The sequence below is a fragment of the Leptonychotes weddellii genome, chromosome 2 (assembly GCF_054177405.1).
Source record: "Leptonychotes weddellii isolate Sample4059 chromosome 2, ASM5417740v2, whole genome shotgun sequence".
Classification (NCBI taxonomy): Eukaryota; Metazoa; Chordata; class Mammalia; order Carnivora; family Phocidae; genus Leptonychotes; species Leptonychotes weddellii.
Genome location: NC_138370.1, coordinates 71,119,190 through 71,134,889, shown reverse-complemented (window position 1 = coordinate 71,134,889; position 15,700 = coordinate 71,119,190). Strand labels below are relative to the sequence as shown.

Genomic DNA, 15,700 nt, shown 5'->3' with positions numbered 1-15,700 from the left:
CTCAATCTAAGAATGGTTTGTAAATTTTTAAATGTTTGTAAAAATTTTTTTAATTTAAAAAAAAAGAAAAGGAGGATGAGCAGAAACAGAGGAAAAGAAAGAGTAAAGTGTATGTGGCCCACCAAATTACAATATTCACTATCTGGCCCTTTCCAGAAAATTTTTCCAACTCCTGCTCTGGTAGATTCTTCAGGAAGTGCTGGTATGAATCAGTATTCTTTAGGTCCCTGCATTTTTTAAGCCGTTTTTTATGTCGCCCTCATTCTCAAGGAACTGCTTGGATGATGGAAATAACCTTGGCTCATACTTCCTTCATTTGCATTTTTTGAAAATGCTGCTCCATTTTCTCTTGCTTAATATATTGCTACAGAGAAGACTAACACTAACCTGATTTTCTTTTCTCTGTAACTTGGTCTTTTAGACTAAAAGTCCTTAGGATATTTTTCTGTAGCTTCAACAAAGACTACAATTATATGTATATTGGATCTTCTTTGCCTATCTTCTATCTTCTTTTACTTTTTCATTCTTTTTCTACTTTTTTTATTTTGAACTTGTTTAACTACCTTCCTTCATTCACCCTTGCTAAATTTTCAGCTGAATCTATTTTCCCTTGAGTACCTTGTCATTTAGTCTTCATTTCGAAAATAATTTTTTTTTCTTTTTCTTCAGTTTCTTTCCTGTAAACATTTGTTTCATATCTTTCTGTTTTCTGGAGATTTTGTTCTTATTTTTGTTCATTATTTGAGGATATATATATCCTCAAGTATATATACAAATCAAATACTGATTTAAAAATATTCAATGATTTGAAGTATTGGGTTACAGTTTTCTTCTGCTTTGTGGTTATTTTGGTGGAGAGATTTACATCAGCTAAAATGTTTTGTTCTCATTTTATCTTTTCTTCTTATAATAGCTTTTTTGAATGCCACCTGACATTTTCTGTTTATTTTGTAATATTTTTTTCTCTTTAGCCAAACAATGGTATGAACAGACAGAAAAGAAAGTCTTGATTGACAAACTAGATTTTTCATTCATGAGCACACACTTTTTTTTTTAATGTTTTTAATTAAAAAAAAAATTATTTATTTGAGAGAGAGCACGAACAGGGGGAGAGGGAGAAGCAGACTCCCTGCTGAGCAGGGAGCCTGACTCAGGGCATGATCTTAGGACCCTGGGATCATGACCTGGGCTGACAGCAGGCACTTAATGAACTGAGCCACCCAGGTGCCCCATGAGCACACACTTCTGATGATATAGTGATTTTCAATTTCTTTAGTCAATAGCCCTTTAGGGGTGAGGAAGAAAAGGTGTTGTGGCTTCTGACTTTGTGATTCATTTTTGTTTCTTCAGGACACTGGATTTCCTACTCTTTTTCTTGGTTTTCCTTGGCCAAACAGTCTCCAAGAGGTGACTCTTTTATCCTCCCCCTTCTACCCTGGAAGTGGTATATTCACTGTCTTTGTCTTTTAATTTTATGTAAGCCAATGCTCTTACTTACCAGATTAAAAGACTGTTTTCAGTCTTTTCTGTTCAGTGTGAAACTATTTTTCTGAGGATAGTTTTATGTTTCATCTTCCCATCAGAATCTTTAACTCCATCCACTTTTCTTTATGACCTCCACTGTCTCCACCCAACCTTCTCCATGTAGGTGAGCTACAAAGCAAGATGTAGCACTTTTAGGTATTTGTTTACTTATATACAAGAGTTTAAGATTTGTATAATCTTCTTTATTTATGCAGAAAACATGGGTTTCAAGTAATTGGGGTTTTTGTGATCTATAACATTTTGGTATATAAATTCAGAGTCAGGTGACCATCATACCCACCGGCACATTAAATCCTCTAAATTTTACCTCATTTCCCAAATATTTGTCCTATTCTATTCTCTTTGAATCTCCCTTCTCTGTATTTAAGATTCAGTTGGACCCATAAATACAGAAAACAAACTGGCAGTTGCCAGAAGGAAGGGTAGTAGAGGAATGGGCAAAATGAGTGAAGGGGAGTGGGTGATACAGGCTTTCAGTTATGGAATGAATAAGTCACAGGGATGAAAGGTATAGGGAATATAACCAATGATATTATAAAGAGTTGGATAGTAACACTTGTGGTGAGTGTTAGCATAATGTATAGACTTGTCCAATCACTATGTTGTATACCTGAAACTAATGTAACATTGTGTGCCAACTATATTTCAATTAAAAGAAAAAATAAATATTAAATAAATAGACTCAACTGGATAAACTACTATTGTTTTAATTTTCCTCCAAGATCTTGCCTCTTGTACAGTTGTTCTCAGCTCCATGAACTGCAATTCACATTGCTAGCCTAGGCTTCTAGAATGTGACACCCCATTCCATGCTCAGTGCTGAATGTTCTTGAATCCTGAGCTTTGGCTCAAAACTCTTGGTTCTTTCTCTGGCCTCTAAATTTATCACTGATCCTTTAAAAATATTTTAGTTTCATTATGGCCATGCATCCTAACTTATTCTCCATACTTAGTTCATGTTCCAGATCACTCCATCTTCTGAGTTCTTTCCAAGCAAGGTCCTCTTGAGTTACAACAATATTTGTATAATCTCATATTCAAAGGAAGTAATGCATCTGATAATACTGGTTATGTATCTGACAGAGGCATCTGGAATAGATGTCGTAATCATTATTCAGAAACTCATATCCTTAGGTATAGAAGAGAGCCTCATTTGTCTTCCTCATCAAGTTAGTGCCTAGGGAACCAGGATAAACAACCGTCAGAACCTGGAACTGCAATCTCTTTGCTTACACCTTGCTGAGATTTATTCAGGCCCTTCAGGATTAAGGCCAAGCATATTAGTAACTCGGTTGGCTCTTCTGGGCTTGGGCGATCAAACAGTTGGAAGTAAGGGACCTCAAGGCAAATTAGGAAAAAACATGTCTAAGCAGAGTGCTAAGAGTTACACAAAGAAGTAAAGAGGTGCAAGAAAAAGAATAGGACATGAAGCCAAAATTTTAGGAATCAGATAAGCACAGAATTGAGCAGGATCCTGAAAAGGAGCAAAGGTCTAGGATTTTTGCTGTATATTGGACACATGATATGTACATGGATCAGCCCAACCTGAAGGCATAGTGTGAGAATAGGTTCAGTTCTGCAGACACTGGATATAGGAGATTTCTATGAACATCACACATTATGATTCTCAAGGAACTTAACTACAGGAAAAAAGAATCAAAAACATATACAACACAGGAAAAATTATAAGGTCCAGTTTTCTAGTATTAGTAGTCATCTTTAGTTTCTGAATAGATGTTATTATATACAAACACTTCAGTCAAGTACTTGTTTTATAAAAAGGAAGCTAAAGGAAGATTATCTCTCCTTCCAGCATCAATATTAGTGGAAGCTTATCCTCTGATCATTGTTATAAACAATTAGCTATTTTTGTGTTTTGTCATTTACCTAGTATTTCTACCACTGAAAATGACAGAGGGTATACTCCTGAAAGCTACTTGATCATTTTAACTTCCAATTCCCAAAATCAGCTAAGAAATGAAAAACCATTAAGCATTAGGGAAAATAACTTAAAAATATATATATTCTTATACATACTCAGCAAAATTTGATGGAAGTTTCTTATACTATCCGTTGTTCATCATGTCTTTAATAGAGCACTGGCATGCTCTATTTTCTATATTAATTTCTGTAAAGTAATTGGATTTTTATGTAAGTGAAAAATTGATTAACATATATGATACATTATCTAATTAGTATAATTTAGAGAAAATGGAGTATTGATGATCCTTGGTACAAATCTTGAGGAAAAAATATTTTTTCCTGAAAAATACATTTAAGTATGGATAGGAAGATAATAAAACAAAGACTCATTATGTACTTCTGGTAATTTTGCAGTTTCATTCTTTTTATCATTGAAGTAATTCTGACTTCCTGTGGTCATTTTTCTGTTTTCCAACTAAATTAATATTGATTAAAAAATATTCAACCTTTTGGGGCGCCTGGGTGGCTCAGTCATTAAGTGTCTGCCTTTGGCTCAGGTCATGATCTCAGGGTCCTGGGATCGAGCCCCACATTGGGCTCCCTGCTCGGCAGGAAGCCTGCTTCTCCCCTCCCACTCCCCCTGCTTGTGTTCCCTCTCTCGCTGTCTCTCTCTCTGTCAAAAAAAAAAAAAATCTTTAAAAAAAAATATTCAGGGCGCCTGGGTGGCTCAGTTGGTTAAGCGTCTGCCTTCAGCTCAGGTCATGATCCTGGAGTCCCTGGATCGAGTCCCGCATCGGGCTCCCTGCTCGGCAGGGAGCCTGGTTCTGCCTCTGACCCTCCCCCCTCTCATGTGCTCTCTCTCTCTCATTCTCTCTGTCTCAAATAAATAAATAAAATCTTTTAAAAAAATAAATAAATAAATAAATAAAATAAAAAAAAATATTCAACCTTCTACTTTTGTGGCTGCTTTTGAAATTCCAAATGAAAACTTCTACAAAATTTAATCAATATCTTTACCCCCAAAAAATAAAAATTTGGGTAATATCCTCTTTCTTATGATTTCAAATTAATCAGCTTAAGAGCATTCACTTTCGGGCGCCTGGGTGGCTCAGTCATTTAAGCATCTGCCTTCAGCTCAGGTCATGGTCTTGGGAATCCTGGAATCGAGCTACACATGGGGCTTCCTGCTCAGTGGGGAGCCTGCTTCTCCCTCTCCCTCTGCTATTCCCCCTGCTTGTGCTCTCTCTTTCTCTGTGTGTGTGTCAAATAAATAAAAATCTTAAAAAAAAAAGTGTTCATTTAGTTCAGAGTCAGGAAATTCCAATGACCACTATATCGCTTCCAGAATCAGGCAGTTGAATGCTCTTCATCTGCAGTGGGAAAAGGCAAGAAATGCTGGCTATCCTATTGGCCTCCTGGCATAATCCTGAAGTGGAATAGTCTTAACTGCTCCAAGATAGCTCAGGGTGTATGTCACAATTTTGTATTTCATGAACGAAGAATTCCCAATTTGCAGGTTGTACCCAACTCTAGGTCTATTTTATCCAGTTCTCAAGGTAATAATACTGTTCTGCGTTCTGCCAATGTATCCCTGGCCACAGTCCTATATATCTGGGCAGAATGAGCTTCTCAGACTAGGATAGCAAATAGGTTTCATTTTGCATTTGAACTCTGATTATTTGGTGGTGGCTATCTAGAGTAACTACTTAATAACATTCTAAGGCCACATACAAACTCAGAAGAATGGAGTGCCAAGACATATTTTTTTTAAGATTTTTTTAAATCTTATTTGAGAGAGAGAGAGAGAGAGCGTGCATGTGAGTGGGGGAGGGGCAGAGGAAGAGGGAGAGAGAAAATCCTCAAGCAGACTCCCCACTGAGCACAGGGCCCAACATGAGGTTCAATTTCAGGACCCCAAGATCATGACCTGAGCTGAAATCAAGAGTTGGCCACTTAACCAACTGAGCCACCCAGGCACCCCAGGAGTGCCAAGATAGATTAACAATTCCTGCCATACATTCAGAAAGGAGGAAATAGCAATTTAATGTCCCATATTTACTAATCCTGATCCAAAAATTTTATGTAAAAAAAAAATAATTGGAATACCTAGCTCAGAAGTTCAAATAAAATCTAAATTTTGAGAAGAATAATTTACCGCTGCTAATCTGCATCCTCTCTCCCTAATCAAAGAAATTTTCAATCTCCATTGATGTTTCCTTTTATGTATTTCTCTCCCTGCTTGTATTTCCTTATATCCTCCTTTTATTTACCAAAAATTGGAATTATGAATTTAATAATTTTTCTTTGTTCTAAAAATTTTAAATAATGGACATTTATATAGTGTCCTTTCCCAACCATAACAAAAGTTTCCAATCAAAATTAAAGTTGCATTTTTACTTGTATGTGACAAATTAGTCACATTTGAGTGAGTAGATTAACTCACCCTTAGGAGATAAAAAATACAAAGCATGCTCTTTCCTTTTGGAGAATCATACACTAGGAAAGTTACCTCATCCATATGAACATATGTGTGTAGGCCAGATAGTGACGGGGTCTATCTGCCCAGTAACTTCCTCAATCCTAGCTTACCTCCAATTCTGATAATAGCTTGTTGATTCTTCTTTGGAGGCCAAAGTCCACCATCTTCAGTCCATATGGTTCAAGTGGAAATGTAAGAATGGTCCCATCTCCAAAACACAGGAGTATACACATGTCACAGTTCTGGCCAATCCCAGTGGTCACAAAGATTGACTTAAGGATGGGTATGTGACCAACTTGATCCAACTGAGATCAAACTGGAGCTTTTGTGAAAATTACTGAGTTGCAGAAAAAACTCACATTTTGCATAAGTCACTGAACTGGCACTGTAAAGGGGTGAGACACTATAAAATCAGCACCTGTATAGAAACAAAAAGTAGACTAGAGGTTACCAAGGGCTGGGGGAGGGGGCTGGTAAGGAGGTATTATTATGTAAAGGTACACAGTTTTGTTTGTGAAGGTGAAAAAGTTCTGGAAATAGATAATGGTGATGGCTGCACAATATGGTGAATATATTTAATGCCATGGAATTGTGCACTTAAAAACAGTTAAAATAGGAGGAGTTAAGATGGCGGAGTAGTAGGGGAACCCTGAACTTGCCTGTTCTTTTGAATAGAGCTATATCAACATTCAACTATTTTGAACAACTAGGAAGAGATCGGAGGATTAAGGAAACAATCTGCACATTTGGTGGGAGAGAACATGGCAGAGGCAAGATTCAGAGCCCTGAACTGGGGGAGAGGAAAGCCAAGCAACTGTGAAGGGGAGGGAACATTTTTCATGCAGCAAAGTCAGGAAGAGGGAGAAAGAGCCCAGCAAGTGCGGACCACATAATAAGCCGTGGTGAGGAGACCTCCTGGATTGCATGGTGGAGAGATTGCTCTGCTTCCCAGAAAGCATTTGGAAGAGTGTATTCTGCCTCTCCAAGGACAAAAGGCTGGCCAGAGAGCCATTGAGCAGTGTTCAGCAGCAGGATCAGAGGTGCACACAGAGGGCAGAAAACCTCTTAACTTTTCACCATAAGCCAATAGGCTTAAACCTCTGTATGCGTGCTGAGTGACTGCTTTTCTGCTGCAGAACTAAGTAGAAAGCAGATACTGAAGCAGATTGCAGATAACCCGCTCACCCATTTTCCTTGTCTACTGCAATAGATTCAAGCCTCTGCAATTGCTCTTCTAGGACAGAAAGGAATAGAAGACTGAGTTGAGTGCAGATGGCCGATAACCTGGTTCCAGCTTTTCGCTGAGCATTTCAATAAACTCCAGCCTCTATGCACGCACTGTGTGGTGGTTTTTCCGGGTTGGGACAGTGCTGGGCATGCCTGGAATCTCCCACCAAGGATGGGAGTGGGCCTGCACATTACCAGTCCCTTTAAAACTTGGAGTTTTGAGGGGCACCTGGGTAGCTCAGTTGGTTAAGCAACTGCTTTCGGCTCAGGTCATGATCCTGGAGTCCCCGGATGGAGTCCGCATGCTGAGCAGGGAGCCTGCTTCTCCCTCTGATCCTCCCCCCTCTCATGTACTCTTTCTCACTCTCTCAAATAAATAAATAAATAAATCTTAAAAAAAAAAAAAAAACATGGAGTTTTAAATCCCAGACACAGGTCAGAGATAAAATACAGGAGATCTGTGGCTCTAGGTGCTCCAGCAGCCCAGGCACAGGTTAAGGGTAGGGAAGGGACAAAAGCCTGGAACACAGAAGATTGCTTTTCTAAGACGGCCGCCTGAATAGCTGTGGTGAGGAGTTCCACTCCCCAGGGACAAGAGGGCAGGGTGATGCCATATTCTTCCTCTTCCCCAACTCTTCCTCCTTCCGCCAACAAGCACAGTCTGATTTCAGAGTGAAACACAGTGCCTCCAGTGGAGGCTGGAGTCCCCCTACACTAAACTCCACCCCCCACTCCCTCACAACCACCCCCAGCCTGACAGGGACATCTTTACAAGGGCAAGTCAGCTTGTGAGCCAGCCCAGCAGTCCTCCACTCAGAAAACCAACACAGACTACCACATTTACCAATTCTACTGATTAGAGAAAGCTCCAAAACATCAGCTTCCAGTGGAAATAGGACCAGGGTTTATTCTTTTTTTTCTCTTTTTTAAATTATTTTAAAATTTTTAAAATTTTTTATTTTTCTATTTCTTATTTTTTATTATTTACACTTTATTTTACATATATATTTTCTTCTTCTTTTTTTTCTTTTCTCTTTATTTATTTTTTTCCTTTTTCTTTCAGGCTTATAATCTTTTGTTCATTTGTTGGTTTGTTTTGTGTCCTTTTATTTTTTGGATCAGGCGTCTTTTTCTCTCTCTCTCTTTTCTTCTTTCCCCACTCTTTTTTCATTCCTTCCTTCTTATTTTTTAGAATCAGGCATATACTTAACTGTCCATTTGTTTGCATTTTTGTTCCATTTCCTTTTCTCTTGTCTTGGATCAGGCTTTGTTTTTGGTTTTTGTTTTTGTTTTTCTTTTTTCTTCTCTTCTTTTCCTTTTTCTTTTACTGGCTTATCTTGACAAACAAATCAAAGCACACATACTTAAAGGTCCAAACACTCCCCACTACAAGCAAGGAAGAACTCTGTAGAGGAAGGAACAGTGGGAAACTGTGGGGAACAGTGGGAAGCCAAAACACAACAGAGTGTACACACCTTACACCAGAAACATTTCCTGAAGTTGTTATTCTTGCTGCTGCTGTTTTTTGTTTTTGTTTTTTTTTAATTTTTTCTTTCCTCCTTCCTTTTCTGGACAAATGATTAGATGGAGAAACTCTCCCATAAAGAAAGAACAGAAGGTAATACCACCAGGGATGTAATCAATATGGATATAAATAAAACGTTCGAACTAGAATTTAAAACAATGATTATAAAGATACTAGCTGGGCTTGAAAAGAGCATAGAGGACACTAGAGAATCCCTTAGTGTAGAAATAAAGGAACTAAAATCTAATCAGGTTGAAATTAAAAATGCTATTACTGAGATGCAGTCAAAACTGGGGGCTTTAACAGCAAGGATAAATGAGGCAGAAGAGAGAGTCAATGATATAGAAGACAAAATGATGGAGAATAAGGAAGCTGAAAAGAAGAGATAAAGACAACTACTGGATCACAAAGGAAGACTTCGAAAAATCAGTGATTCCATAAAGCAAAATAGTATCTGAATAATAGGGGTCCCAAAAGATGAAAAGTGGGGGAGAGAGCAGGTTAATTTGAACAAATTATAGCTGAGAACATCCCTAATCTGGGGAGGAAAACAGGCATTCAAGTCCAGGAGGCACAGAGAACCCCCCTCAAAATCAATAAAAATAGGTCAACACCCCAACATATAATAGTGAAACTGCAAATTTCAAAGATAAAGAGAAAATCCTAAAAGCAGCTCAGGACAAGAGGTTCTTAACCTACCAGAGTAGAAACATAAGTCTGGCAGCAAATGTGTCCACAGAGACCTGGCAGGCCAGAAAGGGCTGCCATGATATATTCAACATGCTAAATGGGAAAAATATACAGCCAAGAATACTTTATCCAGCAAGGCTGTCATTCAGAATAGGAGAGAAAAAGAGTTTCCAGACAAACAAACACTAGAGTAATTCATGTACACTAAGCCAGCCCTGCAAGAAATATTAAAAGAGATGCTTTGAGTGGAAAGAGAGCCCAAAAGTAACAAAGACCAGAAAGGAACAGAGATAATCTACAGCAACAGAGACTTTGCAGGTAATACAATGTCACTAAATTCATATCTTTCAATAATTACTCTAAATGTAAATGGACTAAATGCTCCAATCAAAAGATATAGGGTATCAGAATGGATTTAAAAAAAAAAAGACCCATTTATAGGCTGCTTACAAGAAATTCATTTTAGAGCCAAAGACACCTGCAGATTGAAAGTGAGAGAGTGGATAACCATTTATCATGCCAATGGACATCAAAAGAAAGCTGGAGTAGCCATCCTTACATCAGACAAACAAGATTTTAAACCAAAGACTGTAACAAGAAATGTAAGAAGGACACTATATCATAATAAAAGGGCCTATCCAAGAAAAAGATCTAACAATTGTAAATATTTATGCTCCTAACTTGGGAGCAGCCAAATATAAAAACCAATTAATAACAAAATTAAAGAACACATTAATAATAATACAATAATATTAGGGGATTTTAACAGCCTACTCACAGCAATGGACAGATCATGTAAGCAAAAGATGAAGAAGGAAACAAGGGCTTTGAATGATACACTGGACCAGATGGACTTAACAGGTATATTCAGAGCATTTCATCTTAAAGCAACAGAATACACATTCTATTCAAGTGCACATGGAATATTCTCCAGAATAGATCACATACTGGGCCACAAATCAGGTCTCACCCAGTACAAAAAACTGAGATTATTCCAAGCATATTTTCAGACCACAATGCTATGAAACTTGAAGTCAACCAAAAGAAAAAATTTGGAAGGAACACAAATATATAGTGCTTAAAGAGCATCCTACTAAAGAATGAATGGGTCACCAGGAAATTAAAGAAGAATTTTAAAAATTCATGGAAGCAAATGAAAATGAAAACCTGACAGTCCAAAATCTTTGGGGCACAGAAAAGGCATAAGAGAGAATTATATAGCAATACAGAGTGAATTATAGAGCAATACAGCCCTTTCTCAAGAAACAAGAAAAGTCTCAAATGTACAACCTAAATTTACACCTAAAGGAACTGGAAAAAGAACAGCAAATAAAGCCTAAATCCAACAGAAGAGAAATAATAAATATTAGAGCAGAAATCAATGATATAGAAAACAAAACAAAGCAAAAAAACAGTAGAACAGATCAATGAAACTAATAGGTGGTCCTTTGAAAGAATTAATAAGGTCAATAAACCCCTAGCCAGACTTATCAAAAAGAAAAGAGAAAGGACCAAAATAAATAAAATCATGAATGAAAGAGGAGAGATCACAACCAACACAGAAGAAATACAAACAATTACAAGGGAATATTATAAGCCATTATATGCCAACAAACTGGATAATTTTGAAGAAATGCATGCATTCTTAGAAACATATAAGCTACCAAAACTGAAATAGGAAGAAATAGAAAATCTGAACAGAGCCATAACCAGCAAAGAAATAGAATCTGTAATCAAAAATCTCTGAACAAGCAAAGTCCAGGGCCAGATGGCTTCCAGGGGAGTTCTACCAAACAGTTAAAGAAGAATTAACTTGTATTCTTCTGAAATTGTTCCAAAAAACAAAAATGGAAGGGAAACGTCCAAACTCATTCTATGATGCCAGCATTACCTTGATTCCAAGGTCAAACAAAGATCCCAGCAAAAAAAGGAGAATGACAGACCAATATCTCTAATGAAAATGGGTGCAAAAATTCTCACCAAGATACTAGCTAATAGGATCCAACAGTATATCAAAAGGATTATTTACTACAACAAAGTGGGATTTATTCCTGGGATGCAAGGGTGGTTCTACATCCACAAATCAATCAATGTGATACACCACATTAATAAGAGTGGACAAGAATAATACGATCCTCTCAATAGATGCAGAAAAAAGCATTTGACAAAATACAGCATCCTTTCTCAATAAAAAGTCATCACAGTGTAGGGATTGAGGGAACATACTTCAATATCATATAAGCCATATAAAAAAAACCCAGAGCAAATATCATCCTCAATGGGGAGAAACTGAGAGCTTTTCCCCTAAGGTCAGGAACACAACAGGGATGTCACTCTCACCACTGTTGTTCAGCATAGTACCAAGTCCTAGCCTCAGCAATCAGACAACAAAAAGAAATAAAAGGCATCCAAATTGATATGGAAGAAGTCAACAGACAACATGATACTCCACATAGAAAACCCAAAAGACTCCACCAAAAAATTGCTAGAACTGGTACAGGAATTCAGTAAAGTTGCAGGATGTAAAATCAAGGCAGACAAATCATTTGCATTTCCATACACTAACAATGAGGCAGAAGAAAGAGAAATCAAGGAATCAATCCCATTTACAATTGCTCTAAAAACCATAAGATACATAGGAATAAACCAAACCAAAGAGGTAACGAATATGTACTTTGAAAACTACAGAACACTTATGAAAGAAATTGAGGAAGACACAAAGAAATGGAAAAACATTCCATGCTCATGGATTGGAAGAACAAATATTGTGAAAATGTCTATGCTACCCAAAGCAATCTACACATTCAATGCAATCCCTATCAAAATACTATCAACATTTTTCACAGAGCTGGAACAAACAATTATAAAATTCTATGGAACCAGAAAAGACACCACATAGCCAAAGGAATGTTGAAAAAGAAAACCAAAGGCGGTGGCATCACAATTCTGGACTTCAAGCTGTATTGCAAAGCTATAATCACCAAGACAATGTGGTACTGGCACAGAAACAGACATAGAGATCAATGGAACAGAACAGAGAACCCAGAAATGGACCCTCAACTCTATGGTCAACTAATCTTTGACAAAGCAGGAAAGAATATCCAATGGAAAAAGGACAGTCTCTTCAACAAATGGTGTTGGGAAAATTGGACAGCCACACACTGAAGGATGAAACTGGACCACTTTCTTACACCATACACAAAAATAAACTCAAATGGATGAAAAACCTAAATATGAGACAGGAATTCACCAAAATCCTAGAGGAGAACACAGATAGCAACTGCTTTAACCTCAGCCACAGCAACTTCTTACTAGACATGTCTCTAAAGGCAAGAAAAACAAAAGGAAAATAAACTATTGGGACTTCATCAAGATGAAAGGCTTTTGCACAGCAAAGGAAACAGTTAACAAAACCAAAAGACAACCAACAGAATGGGAGAAGATAATTGCAAATGCCTTACCAGATAAAGGGCTAGTAACCAAAATCTATATAAAACTTATCAAACTTGGGGGAGGAGCAAGATGGCGGAGGAGCAGGAGACCGAAATTTCATCTGGTCCCAGGAATTCAGCAGCTAGATAGGGATCAAACCATTCTGAACACCTACTAACTCAACAGAAGATCAAAGAAAACAATAACAGCAACTCTCTGGACAGAAAAGTGACCACTTTCTGGAAGGTAGAACATGCGGAGAAGTGAATCTGAGGCGATATTAGGGAAGATAGATGGCAGGGGAGGGGACCTCCGCTGGCCGCTTCTGGCAAGTGATAGAGCAGCAAAGCACAAAATCGGAAGTTTTAGAAGTTGGCTCCGCTGAGGGACGTCACTCCAGTGGCTAAGCAGGGGGTGGAACCCTCACTGGGACAGTGTGGTCTCAGGACCCTCAGGGGTCACAGAAAGACTGGGGGTGCCTGAGTGCAGCAGAGCTCCCTGGTATTGGAGCCGGGAAGCCAGCTGCAGAGACGGAGCTGAGGAGCGAGCTCTCAGCTCGGGGTTGCCATAAACTGTGATCCATGGCACAGTCGGGCCACTGCTCCTCCAGCAGGGACCCCACAAGCGGCAGATCTGGGGAAACTCACCTGCCTCCCCCAGGAGAAGTGGCACGGGAGTGCACTGCAGGGATCTGCTGGGTTTGGAGGCTCCACATGGGGTCAGGTGCCAGAGATAGAAATGCTCAGTCACTTGCCGGGTGAGCACGGAGTGCAGCCGGAGACCGGGGAGATGGGAGTGATTGACTGCTTTTCTCTGGGGGCTCACTGAGGAGTGGGGCCCCAAGTTCTCGGCTCCTCCAGGGCAGAGACTGGGAGGCCGCCATTTTCACTCTCGTCCTCCAAAGCTGTACGGAAAGCTTGCAGGGAACAAAAGCTCCCGAGAGCAAACCCAAGCAGATTACTTAGCCCAGACCGGCAATGGCAGGGCAATTCCACCTCCAGCAAAGACATTTGGGAACCACGGCAACAGGCCCCTCCCCCAGAAGATTGCCAAGACCAAGTTTACTGATCAATGAGAAAGGCAGAACTCCAGTGCTAGGGGAATACAGCACATAGAATTCATGGCTTTTTTACCCCTGATTCTTTAGTTTTTCAAAGTTAATTTTTTTAATTTTCTTTTTTTCCTTTTGCTATTTTTTTAATTCTTCTTTTTCCCTTTTTCAACCAACATCTTATCAATCCCTTTTTCAAAAAGCTTTTTTATTTCATTTTTAGAGTCATATTCTAGACGTTCATAGTACTTAACCTTATTTTTGGTATATATATAAGTTGTTCTCTCATTAAAATTTTGGGATACAGTTTCTTATAAGAGAACAAAATATACCCTAAATCTCTAGTGTATGGCTTTGTTCTAGTCTCCAGCCTGATCACATTCTCTCCCTTTTTTTTTTAATTTCTTTTCTTTCTTTTTCCAACCAACTTCTTATCTTATCAACTCGTTTTATAAAGTATTTTATGATTTTCATCTTTACAGTCATATTCCATCCTTTCATTGTATTTTCCATTATTTTTGTACATATATAAGTTTTTCTTTTTTAAAAATTTTGGGAGGCAGTTTCTTCTAACAGACCAAAATACACCCAAAATCTAGTGTGTGGCACTGATCTATGCACCAGCCTGATCATATTTGATCATATTCTTTTTTTTCTTTTTCTTTTTTCTTTCTTTCCCTTTCTTTTCCCCCAGTTTTAGGTCTCTTCTGATTTGTTTAGTGTATATTTTTCTGGGGTCATTGTTACCCTCTTAGCAGGTTTGTTCTCTCATTCATCTATTCTCCTCTGGACAAAATGAAAAGACAGAAAAACTCACCTCAACAAAAAAACAAGAGGCAGTACCGACTTCCCGGGACCTAATCAATAAAGCTATTAGTAAGATTTCAGAACTAGAGTTCAGAATGACGATTATAAAGATACTACCTGGGCTTGAAAAAAGCATGGAAGATACTAGAGAAATCCTTTCTGGAGAAATAAAAGAACTAAAATCTAACCAAGTCAAAATAAAAAAGGCTATTAATGAGGTGCAATCAAAAATGGAGGCTCTAACTGCTAGGATAAATGAGGCAGAAGAGAGAATTAGTGATAAAGAATACCAAATGATGGAGAATAAAGAAGCTGAGAAAAAGAGAGATAAACAACTACTGGATCACAAGGGCAGAATTTGAGAGATAAGTGATACCATAAGATGAAACAATATTAGAATAATTGGGATCCCAGAAGAAGAAGAAAGAGAGAGAGGGGCAGCAGGTATATTGGAGCAAATTATAGCAGAGAACTTCCCTAATTTGGGGAAGGGAACAGGCATCAGAATACCGGAGGCACAGAGAATCCCCCTCAAAATCAATAAAAATAGGTCCACACCCTGATGTCTAATAGTAAAATTCACAAGTATCAGAGACAAAGAGAAAATCCTGAAAGCAGCTTGGCACAAGAGGTCTGTAACCTACAATGGTAGAAACATTAGATTGGCAAAAGACCTATCCACAGAGACCTGGCAGGCCAGAAAGGACTGGCATGATATATTCAGAGCACCAAATGAGAAAAATAAGCAGCCAAGAATACTATATCTAGCTAGGCTGTCATTGAAATAGAAGGAGAGATAAAAAGCTTCCAGGACAAACAAAAACTAAGAGAATTTGCAAACACGAAACCAGCCCTTCAAGAAATATTGAAAGGGGTCCTCTAAGCAAAGAGAGAGCCTAAAAGTAACATAGACCAGAAAGGAACAGAGACAATATACAGTAACAGTCACCTTACAGGCAATACAATGGCACTAAATTCAAATCTTTCAATAGTTACCCTGAATGTAAATGGGCTAAATGCC

At 38.3% G+C, this 15,700-nt stretch overlaps 1 long non-coding RNA gene across 1 annotated transcript in view; it reads right to left on the bottom strand.

Annotated features, from left to right (window-relative positions):
* Positions 1 to 6,144: 6,144 nt before the first annotated feature.
* LOC145720105 (uncharacterized) overlaps positions 6,145 to 15,700 on the bottom strand; it is a 134,106-nt gene continuing 124,550 nt past the window's right edge. Inside the window, exons 2-3 of the long non-coding RNA XR_014142840.1 lie at positions 6,307 to 6,365; positions 6,145 to 6,155 (exon numbers count right to left, since the gene is read on the bottom strand). This is a non-coding gene — a long non-coding RNA (uncharacterized LOC145720105). The remainder of the gene's footprint in view (positions 6,156 to 6,306; positions 6,366 to 15,700) is intronic.